General features: G+C 43.8%; 1 pseudogene; it reads left to right on the top strand.

The window, feature by feature from the left end:
- The first annotated feature begins 253 nt into the window (after positions 1–253).
- Positions 254–1,421, top strand: LOC146180421 (uncharacterized; annotated as a pseudogene).
- The last annotated feature ends 10,194 nt before the right edge of the window (positions 1,422–11,615 follow it).

Here is an 11,615-nt window from a genome sequence, read left to right as displayed (position 1 = left end):
GGGGGGGGGGAGAGGGTGAGAATGCAAAGAGAAATGAGTAGGCACGGATGCTTTTTTAGGAAGTGCAGTTAGAGAAATATATGCAAAACAATTCACATGCTGCAATACTGTGGGCCTTAAGTTCTTTTCCTCAAGAGAATGTTTGCTCTCTTTTGTTCCTGTAAGAGAAGGTTATTGTTAAAATGAGAGATACAAGTCAGGTGGGCTCTGCGGCTGTGCCACTGCACACGTCGCTAACACGCTTACCTTCGCAATGCAGGCTCTCGTCCGAATCTTCACCTGTGCTCTCTTGCCGACCTTCATGGTTGGCACGCCGGTCATCACACTTGCTGCCATGTCATCACGTCAAAATGGCGACATGGCTTCCTGTCCCCTGCACCCCGACATCTGGCTGCACCTCGAAAAGCCCCCTGTCGACAACCGGACCGTCGGACCAACATCAGCAACCCAATCGTCACCGACAACCTGGAAATCATCGCCTACAAAACAGCGACATTCACCCCCTGCGCACTGTGGGCTCTGCGGCTGTGCCACTGCACACGTCGCTAACACGCTTACCTTCGCAATGCAGGTTAGTAACAAGTATGCCCTTTTCTCTAGAAAAACGAGCAATATTTGCCTGGTGCAGCTGCCGAGCCCGCAGTGTTGCTTTTGTCTTGCTATTGAATGTGCAAATGTCATTCGCGCATTATTATTAATTTCTGGCGACGTGGAAATGAACCCGGGACCATCAGATACAGACAATATCTTGGCTGAACTGCAGAAGTTAACCGCGGGTCAATCGCAGCTCATCATTGAAGTACAGGGTCTCAAAAACCAACTAGCATCAACTGATAAAACGTTATCAACCTTAAGTGACCGCATTGCAGACTTAGAAATCAAATGTCAATCCCTCGGCAACATGCAAACAGAACTCGAAACCTTCAGGTCAACACTACAGAGACCAGCCGCCAGCTTTCCGTGCTCGACTCCCGCTTTGGTGACTTCGAGAGCCAGTCGAGAAGGAATAACCTGATATTTTATGGCCTCCCCGATCCAAATAGATCAGAAACATACGAACAATCAGAAAAGATTATCATAGATCACTGCCTTCAAAATCTAAGCTTGGAATTAGAGTCTAAAGATATTGAGCGCGCTCATCCCTTGGCCGACATAGCTCAGATCGTCAAAGGCCAGTAATAGTGAAGCTCTCTTCTTTCAAAACCAAGGGAATAATTCTATCAAAAGGCCCAATGCTCAAAAACACCGATTTTAGCATAGGCGAAGTCTTCTCTCGTCCTGTCCGAAATGCACAGAAGCAACTTATTGCATTCGCGAAAAACAAAACCGGACCTTTTTCCTTACGATATAAAACTTTGCACATGGGACCAAAGCGCTATGTTTTTGATGAACAGTCTCAAACCGTGAAAGAAGTCTTATAGGAATCATTTCGCCGTCCGAAAACACGCAATCAACACTCGAAACAACCTTTTATTCTCGATAATCTATGCAAATGCTCGCAGCTTTTTTCCTAAGCGCGAAGTACTGTCAAGTATTATATCTTCTTCTGGTAGCAACATACTAATCGTAACTGAAACGTGGCTCACACATGACGTTGCAGATGGTGAAGTTCTAGACGACATGCCGGACTTTAACCTATATCGAAACGATCGCAAAGGTGCACGAGGAGGATTTTTATCTGCATTAACAAACAAATATCATGTTCAACTGTAGCAATCAGTTCTAACCTGGAACTAGTATGGCTCAAGTGCAGCGCTCCAAACGAAACCGTCCTTCTTGCCGTCTGCTATAGGGCCCCAGTAAACCGGGGTTCGCCGAAAAACTAAACGACGCGCTTGTACAAGTTACTACCAAGCATCCTAACGCGAAAATTCTCCTTTTTGGTGACTTTAACTTTCCGTGCATCGACTGGCAAAATTTAGGGCCACTGACGGCTGGAAACTCAGAAACAAGAAACTTTCTTGAAGTATGTCTCAATTTTAATCTCAGTCAAAAGGTCCTTGAACCCACTCGTGTTACTGAAGGGACATCTAACATCCTAGACCTAATCCTAACAAACCACCCTGAGAATCTAACATCACTTACCTACCTGCGCGAAATTAGTGATTCATGCCACTTTCAACTTCTCCCCTACACCCCGCCAAACCTTCAGCAAAACTATTCGTGTTGATGATAAAGGAAACTATGATGCTTTTAATAATGAAGTACATGCTTTCCTGCCGTCTTTCCAATCTACTTTTCATAGCCGATCTATTGAAGACAACTGGTTAACCTTCAAAAATAGGATAAACGAACTAACTTGCAAGTTCATTCCTTCTACCAGTTTTCGGGCCAATCGCCAAAAACCTTGGTTTATTAAAACTCTCAAAAGATTGGAAAGAAAGAAAAAACGTCTTTATAGGTCAGCAAAAATGCAGTCTAATACAGAAGCATGGCAGCGATATCATGCAGCCGAGGACACGTACTGCATAGCACTCCGTAGCGCCAAAAATCTTTTTTCGAAACTGACCTACCAAAAATCCTGGTCAACAACCCTAGAAAGTTTTGGGAAATACTAAACCCACAAGCGACATGTACCATTACCCTTACTAACCCAGCAGATGAAGAGATTAGTGACACCGATTGTGCCGACGAGTTCAATTGCTCTTTCGCTCCTGTTTTTACGACAGAAACTGACTCATCAATGCCCAGCCTACTTCCATCAGTGCTTCCAGCAATGTCACCTGTTACCATCAGTGCGCATGGCATCTCAATCCTCATTAACAAAATTAAGCTCTCATCATCTGCTGGCGTTGATGATATCAATTCCAAAGTTTTCAAAAATAATAAAGACATATCTTCCGGATATCTGTCTCTTTTATTCTCACAGTCTCTTTCAACAGGAACGCTACCGAACTACTGGAAGATGGGGAAGGTCACCCCGGTCCACAAATCAGGTACAAGAGAATCGCCATTAAACTACCGTCCCATCTCTCTAACTAGCGTGCCATGCAAACTCATGGAACATGTCATCTACTCCCATATCATGAACTTTCTAGATTCACACAACTTCTTTCATCCTGCGCAACATGGTTTCCGAAAGGGTTTCTCGTGCGAAACACAACTAGCAATCTTTACTTTCGATCTGCACACTAACCTTGATCGTAACCAGCAAACTGATTCAATTTTCTTAGACTTTGCAAAGGCCTTTGATTAGGTGCCCCACAAACGCTTACTAATGAAACTCGCCGCTCTAAATTTGCACCCCAACGTTCTAAATTGGATTAAAGAGTGTCTTGCTAACCGCTCACAGTTCGTCTATGTTAATAACAAAAGCTCAAACACAATCCCCGTAACATCTGGCGTCCCACGGGGATCTGTACTCGCCCCTCCCCTGTTTTTAATATATATAAATGACCTACCTCTTCATGTACACTGTCAGATAAGAATCTTCGCCGACGACTGCGTAATCTGTCGGAAAATTACTAACGTATCTGATCAAGTAGCACTACAGCATGACCTAACCCAAGTGCAAGAATGGTGCAACCGCTGGTTAATGACATTAAACGCCAAGAAGTGCAAACTCATCTCTTTTACTCGTCAGCATAACCCCCTTATTTTTTTTCATATGAAGTTGCTAACTCTTCCATAGAACGGGTGGAATCATATAAGTACCTTGGAATCACACTTTGCAGCGACCTTTCTTGGTGTACACACATAACTAACACCATATCATCTGCAAACAGATATTTGGGCTTCATAAAACGTCACCTACGTCATGCGCCCCAACAAGTAAAACTTTTGGCATATAAAACACTGATCAGATCAAAGCTTGAAAACGCCAGTCCGATATGGAACCAATTTCAGATACACTTAACAAATGCGATCGAATCAGTTCAAAACCGCGCCATCCGTTTCGTGCATCACGCATACTCGTATTCCATCAGCATTTCATCTCTAAAGGAAAATTCCAGTCTTGATAACCTTTTACTTCGTTGCCGCATTGCCAGTCTTTGTTTACTGCACAACATTCTAAACAGTTTACTAAATCAGGCACCTTACATTGTGCATCGCACCCACATACCTCATCGCGCTTCGCATCCATTTCAGATAACTCGGCCTGTTGCTCGCACAAAAACTTTTTCAGGATCTTTTTTTCCCCGAGCAATTGCGGACTGGAATGCATCTTCCCCACGAAGTCGCCGCCCTCTCATGCCAATCTTCGTTTATTGATGCCTTAAAAATTTATTTTCAAACACAATGACCTGTGCTTGTATTTTTTCATGTCTGTAAACCCACCCCTTATGTAATGCCTCCAAGAGAGGCCTTTAAGGAAGGCAATACATAAGCGAAACTACTTCACGTATTACTCGGGGTAAACATTGCAGACACGTAAAAGAACAAAAGTTTTCTAAGCACTGCTACAAGCATTCCTTCTTCCTGTCCACAGCGAGAGAATGGAACAGAGAATGTGGTGCTCGCATCGGGTGTGGATGTGTTCTCTGCCGGAGTTCGGGATTGTTGGTATAGTGCCTGATATAATGTGCCTTGCATTTGTGTTGGGCATGGTGTTTTCACATTGTTTTCTGTTTCGTTGCAGCGATATTTTTGCGCATATTTATTTGTTGCTTAGAGGTCAGTTCCATTTTTGATATGTTAAAACTTGGCACCGACTGGATGGTGCTGGTTTTTTGTTTGTCGTGTTCCGCCTTTGTAATCTGTACCCTGTATCGCTCCTATCTTGGTCCTGACCGGACTGATAGTATCTCTAATAAATAAATAAATAAATAAATAAAGTGAACAAGTGATCGAAGTCCATCAAGAAATCAAACCTCGACCTGAAGACCACTTCGAGACTAAATGTATTCTGTTAGCGAGGCATCATTGCTCATTGGTACCTTTTTTATTTGCATGGAGGCTACAGTAGTGTCTGCCATTGCTTTTCTATGTTGCTTGCACCTACAGCATGCAGTATCTGAAGTAGTAAACGCTGCACAATCTCATTTGCAGACAAAGCACCTATACCTTGAAAAAGTAGTGGCAAAGATGGATGATTTAAAGCTCTTTCTCAAAGATAAATCAGACAAGATTTTAGAAGCCGCAGAACATATCTGGTCCTCTTGAAGTGAAGAGATTTTTTTATTCTACTGAGGAACCTCTCAAGCCTTAAAGGATGTATTCCGAAGCTTACATCCTTCTACGACAAGCTGTCTCATAGAGCACATTTCATCGAAATTCCTTGGCTGAGGAGACACCTCAAATTAAAGTGGCAAGCATTGGACTCGAAGAGGCCAACAGTTGGGCAGCATTGGAGTTCCCCTGATTGAGATTTTCTAGAGCCTCTCCCCAGCCTGCAACTATTCCGAACTGCAACTACCTTGTGAGAGGAGAAGGTTGTACCCTGTGAGGAGGAGGACCTATGATGGGTCAGTGCACGCTTTCAGATCTTGCATTATCATCTCTCGTAGGTGAGCTGGCAAAAAACATTGATTTTGACAAACCGAGTAGCAGCTTTGAAGTCTTAAAGACCGGAAAATGAAAATGTTGGCATGTTGGCGTTTTTTTTTTCTTTATGCTCTTTAGATCAATACCAGCTTTCAAAACAAGATTTATAATATCTGAAATTAGTTGCTCAAAGCAAGATGACTTCAGTGTTTCCCACTTTTTGTACACAAGCGATTTCTATAATTTATCGAGGGGTATGCTTATTTGATTTGTGCGGCAGGATTAATTATGCACTTGTCCCTCTGCAAAATTTGATTTTACAGCGTAGTTGTTGAAGGCCTCAATTATGACTGCTTGTTTGTTTTTGTAACTTCAGTTCTCTTCTGTGTGTTCGAGTGTTCCTTTCACTATTATCATGCTTACTTCTCAAATGGCATTTTTACGCCCATATTTGCATGTGAACGCTCTGTCTAACAGTCTAGCTGGTTCGTATTTACTTTACTCTTTGTCACTGTGGCCGATGTAATTGCAGTTGTCTTGTGCATGTTCAAAGCTTTCAACAGTCCTTATGAAGAGTTTGTGGGAGCATAAAAAATATGAACTGCAATACAGCACATTGGCCAGAGAGAGAGAGAGAACAACTTTTATTTAAAATGCCTGCAGAATCGGTTAGGCTCCCTCCACGCAGGGAGGACAAGCTTTTACCGCGACGCGGCCACTACGTCAGTCTCGTGCGTTGTGCTCCTTGAGGTCTTGTTACGTCCCTCGCTACTTCCGCGGGTTCGAGAGGGCCGCCGCCCCCTTCTTGGGGGTGCTGCCCCCCCTCTCCTCGGTTTCGCTCGGTCGCTGCCTCTCTAGAGCTGCCGAGACCTGCTGGACGGCCTTGAGTTGTGTCTCTTGATCACAGCTCCTCGTTGCAGCCTCTAGCTGCGGCGGGATCGTCGTCTTCTCGCTGGCTTCGCGCGGATTTACGCTACAGTCCCAAAGGATGTGAGCCGCGGTGGCTCTCTCCTTCGCGCATAGTCTACACATGTCGCTCGCGTGCACACTCGGACACATGTGCTTAGCTAGCACCGGGGTAAGCAGAGACCCTGTCTGTAACTGTCTGTATAACACTGCCTCCTTCCGGGTAAGCCCCGGGTGAGGTGGCGGCATAGTCTGTCTGTTCAGTCTGTACCATTTCACTATTTCGTTGAAGGTGGTCATCTTGTCCTTGGCACTGCGCCGCGACCAAGACTCCGAGTCGGCCGTGCTTGCAGCCGCGCGGTTGGTTAGTCCTCGCGCGGCCGAGTTGGCCGTCTCGTTGTGGTTCACGTTTCCGCGTTCCGACACGTCACTGCCCATGTGGGCCGGAAACCACTTGATCACCACAGGACTTTTGCGTCCGATGTCTTCGGCCTTGCGCAGTATGCGCGCGGCCTCACTACATACCCTACCCTTGGCGTAGTTCTTCACTGCCGTTCTAGAGTCACACAACACTGTAGTGCATCCGGGGTCAGAAACGGCCAAGGCGATGGCCACCTCCTCCGCCCGGTGCGCTTCTCGAGTCCGGACGCTCACCGCGGTCTTCGTTGCACCCGTCGATGCCCCGACAACCACCGCCGCGTATGCGTCGGTGTTCCCTCGATACTCCGCCGCGTCCACGTAGGCGGCGCCTTCTTCTCTGGCGTGGAGGTCTACGAGAGCCCTGGCCCTCGCCAACCTCCGCTCCCTGTTGTGCTCGGGGTTCACGTTATCTGGTATAGGTACGTCTTTCTGCTGCTTGCCTTCCCTCGGTTCGAGGCCAAGGTCCCGCAGTATCTGTCTTCCGGTTCTCGTTTCAGAGAGACGCTCGAGTTGCGCCGTTCTCTGTGCTTCGGCTATTTCGTCCAGCGTGTTGTGGACTCCCAGCGCCATGAATTTTTCGGTGCTCGTGCCCCCGAGGAGACCGAGTGCCGCCTTATATGCCTTGCGTATGGTGGCGTCTATCTTGTTACGTTCACTCGGCTTCCAGTTGTGGAAGGCGGCCACGTACGTTATGTGGCTAACTGCGAAGGATTGAACGAGCCTAGTCAGGCTCTCCTCCTTCATCCCCGCTTTTCTGTTGGACACCCTCTTGATGAGTCTCATTGCCGCAGCCGCTTTGCCCGCGAGCTTGTTGACCGTTTCACCGTTGGCTCGGTTTCGCTGGATGAGCAGCCCGAGTACTCGAATCTTCTCGACCTCCGGTATTACTTGTCCTCCCGCCGTCTTGACCGTGATCTTGGGACGCTCGTACTTGACTTCCATATTCTCAGTTCTCAAGGCTTTTGCTGGCACTGCGCTATGCCTGATGTAAACGAAATTGTTCACAATGGCACCGTGTTATAATCCTGGCCCCATCTGCCAGTTTGCCACTTTTTAGTTACTGTGCGTGTTACCAAGTATTTCTACGTGCTCAAGGTTTGCAATTCTTGTGGTTTTTATATGCCCTTTTATTTGTGTGGTCCCAATCTAGAAATTCATCTGTCAAAAACCTCTACTTAGATCTTCACAAATGCGCCTTTCTTAAGAAAAGAAAAAATATGACATATGCCCCTCGTAATATAGCTTATTATCAGTTGTGTGGTATGCTTGTTATGTTGAAGTCTTAAGAAATGAAGGAAAAAAATGCCTCGGCTTGCACCATGTTGTGCGATACGAAAAACGAACTTCCCCCATCGAAGAAAGCCTTGACGACAAAGTAGGTGATGGTATTGCGCTCAGGTGTGTTCATGGTGTTCATGAGGAGGAGGGGGGGAGGGGGGGAGGGGGGGGGGGAAGGTGTCTCGCATTATTGCACCAGATGTCGCAGACCTACGCCATTGGGGGTTAGAAATGGAGTGCTTTCATGGGATACAGAGGGACGAATACAACCGGTCATGGAGACTGCAAACATGCGCCATTACCTGCACTTGTGCCCTCGTTTTTGTGTTCTTTCTGAGTTGTAAACCATCAACAGGTAGCAAGGCTCGCATGCAACGGGTACCTTATACGCATGAACGGTGATCCCAGTTGAATTCCAGTTGGGGATCCATTGTTATCCATCTGGTATGAACTGGAAGTTTGTTCCTTAAACCAGTTACACCAGTTAGGATTTTTGCCTGGGTTGTTTCAAAGTAATGTAGAAATGTTGTCAGTGTTGTTCAAGTTACTGCCTATGAAGCAACACAATTTTACAAAAAAAAAAAACAATGGTTGTGAGCCGCCTCATGCGTTTATTTTTTTCGTTTTGAAAATGTTTCAAGCTACAATAATTGCCATGTCACTTTGCGTAAAAGAAGCTATAGCTTTTTGCAGGAATGGTTTTAGAGTGTGCTAAAGAATGAAAGGTGGAATAGTGACATGTGGCATCTTTTATGCATATTTTTGTGCCGCACATAAAGTGAAAAGATGTCTCTTTTGGTTAACGGCTTTGCAATCAGTGGATTAGTCATGTAGTGTTGCATGACAGACCACCGAAGGCCCAATACATCCTACAAAAGACTAAAAATGAGAAAACATGACGATGAAGCTGAAGGCCCATGATCTGCCAGGAAACGATGGGGTGGCTCTGAGAAGGCCTTTTATATTGGCAGTACTAAAGATGGCAGTCCTCTGCTTTGTGGCTCTTCACTTCGCAGTGACAACACTGGTGTATACTGCACTAACACCTACTGTAGTTTTTCCCATGCTGTCAGTTATTCTGAGAGCTGCAGTGGTGAGCATCAGCCAGTGCTCTAGGTTTCAAGTGTTCATTTGTAAAAGATGTGTTCTAGATCCTGCTAAAGAGTCTTGTATTATCCAATTGAGTTTCCAGAATTTACACTTTCTCTAGAAGCCCTCATTCCATTTTGGCATCTTTTCATTCTTTCCAATTAGAATTTTCGGTCCTACTTGAATTTCCATAATCAAATGCCTTCCGGTTTCCAGATGACCTCCCAGCTGGAATAAGTACTTAGTCCCAACTGCATAGTTTTAACTCTCTGTAAAGAAGCAATTTATTTTTATTATGGGCTGCTGAGTCATGGTAATCTTAAAGGTTAGAATTGTTATTCCTAATGAACATCCAACCTGAATGGAGGATTGTTATGAATGGTGAAACTGGAATTCAAACTACATTTCAATGATGCATTGTGTGTGTGCTGGCTATGATGTTAAAGGAAGCTGGTGCATTTCACTCCCTAGTAAAAATACACCCAAACATATTAAATTTCAATGGGCTTTGCAGTTAAAAATTTTTCAACTAATTTCAAAGTCCAATCTGGAGTCAATGCTTTCAGTTCGAGCATATTAGATAGTCTCGAGAGCTAAATTAAATGTTTCAGAGAGCAACTCATGCACTTAGTTCCTGGACCCATTTACAAAGGAGCAGCGGACGTTAGCTGCAGAGTAGGATAAAAAATTTACACATTATTTAACAAAAAAAAAATGGTAGAATTAGAGACCCTAGGTCTAGAAGATCTATTATTGCGAAAGTATTACTTCGCTATGTTTATTTATTTATTTATTGTAAGTATCTACAGCACCCATGTGGCATTATTGTAGGGGGGATACAACTATACATACAATAACACATGCAAAGAAGATATAAGGAAACTTGTTAGCAAGGTAACACAACACACTGATAGAACACTAAATGAATTCTGAAGTAGTATAAGTGATAACATAAAATACATTAACACAGCTCTGGCAAACGCACAGATTTCACAGATTTCTGTCCGCAGACCGCGTCCGCACACCGCATCCGCAGAATGTGTCTGCAAAATCATGTCCGCAGCAGTTGTGAGTAATTGAGAAGTGGTGGAGGTTAATGAGTGATGTCAATCGATGGAGGGTGATGTAATGTTGCAGCAGCATCCGTTCTTTTGCATTGCTCCAATGCAGATTCTGCAGTGCTCTTTAACTTTGCAACACTTCTGATTTTACAACCCTAAAAAGTGTATTCATAGCTGATTTCACAATTTCAGGAATACCTGTTTAAGTTCATTCAGTGAGACCGTTAGATTGTGTTTTATTGATTGCAGGTTGCAACAAGTGTGAAAGTGCGGGAGAAACAAGAGGTCGGAGTTTTGAGTTAAAAACGGAGTGGCTCTAAATTGCAGCAGTGCCATCGAGTAAAGAAAGCTTTTACTGTCCTGCCAAGAAAAATAGGAAACATGCAACAAGTGGCACACATAGTTAAAGATAATTATACTGTATTCTGCAAGGAGGTGTCATGTTGTCAATCGGCGGTCAATATCGGTTATGTAAGAAACACACATTTAATTTACTGAGAATTATCATTTTATTGATATTTGCTCTTGTAGTGCCTGCTCACATAAAACTGCAATACCTTATCTGTGGGGACTTGCATAATTAAAGGCAAAGACAGTACCACATAAAGATAAAGCTCGCTCATTAAAGAAATTTTTTTTTGCAGTGTTGTTTATATGAATTTCCTATCTCAAATGAAAAAAAATTCACACTAAGACTTATGCGAGTTTCTACAAGGTCAATATTTTTATTACAGATCGGTAGCCATCTCTTACATCGTCTTCTTATTTCAGGCTCAAAACAAAATAGTTTTTCTGTGTTTATTTCTTCATGAAATTGGACCAGGCAAACGATTTTTCAAGTAAATAATTTCAATGTAAAACAGTCTTACTGAAATCAAAGCCAGTTATAAACACACTATTATCAGCATGCATGATGAGCTGAACACTGTTGTCAATATGAATTGTCATTTATGTACAAATTCAGCAAAAGTGTGCCTAATACTCTTCATTCAGGTACTAACCAAGATATATAAAGGATGATTTGTTTTTATTACTGTTCGTCTGATTCCTTGAATGGGACTTTATTCAATTATTTCCAATATCTTTGCGAGTGCTGTAATTAAAAAAAAATATCTCTATTAACGTGTGCTCCATGCTCTAGCAGATTTCATAGAGTTCCCGATAGTATATTGAGCTTTTATATTAGCATTGCATGACATGTTAATTGGATGTGAAGCATGTTTGATGTTCACAAATGCATGCCATTTCCATAATTTCGACTCCCTTAATTGTACAAAATGTTGGCACAGAGCTGAACTGTTGCCATTGAATTGGACTCCAAATTGTTGACTGGGGGCCAATATCCAAGTTGGAAATAGTCATTTCTGATTTTGATTTGGCCTCAATTGTTTTGTTAAACTTGGAACAAAGCCATACTGCCGCGGGGCAATCCATCGC

This window comes from Amblyomma maculatum, chromosome 8, assembly GCF_055883805.1.
Source record: "Amblyomma maculatum isolate TAMU_Amacu chromosome 8, ASM5588380v1, whole genome shotgun sequence".
Classification (NCBI taxonomy): domain Eukaryota; kingdom Metazoa; phylum Arthropoda; class Arachnida; order Ixodida; family Ixodidae; genus Amblyomma; species Amblyomma maculatum.
Note: the sequence above shows the minus strand (reverse complement) of the source record. Positions and strands in the feature narration are given on the sequence as shown.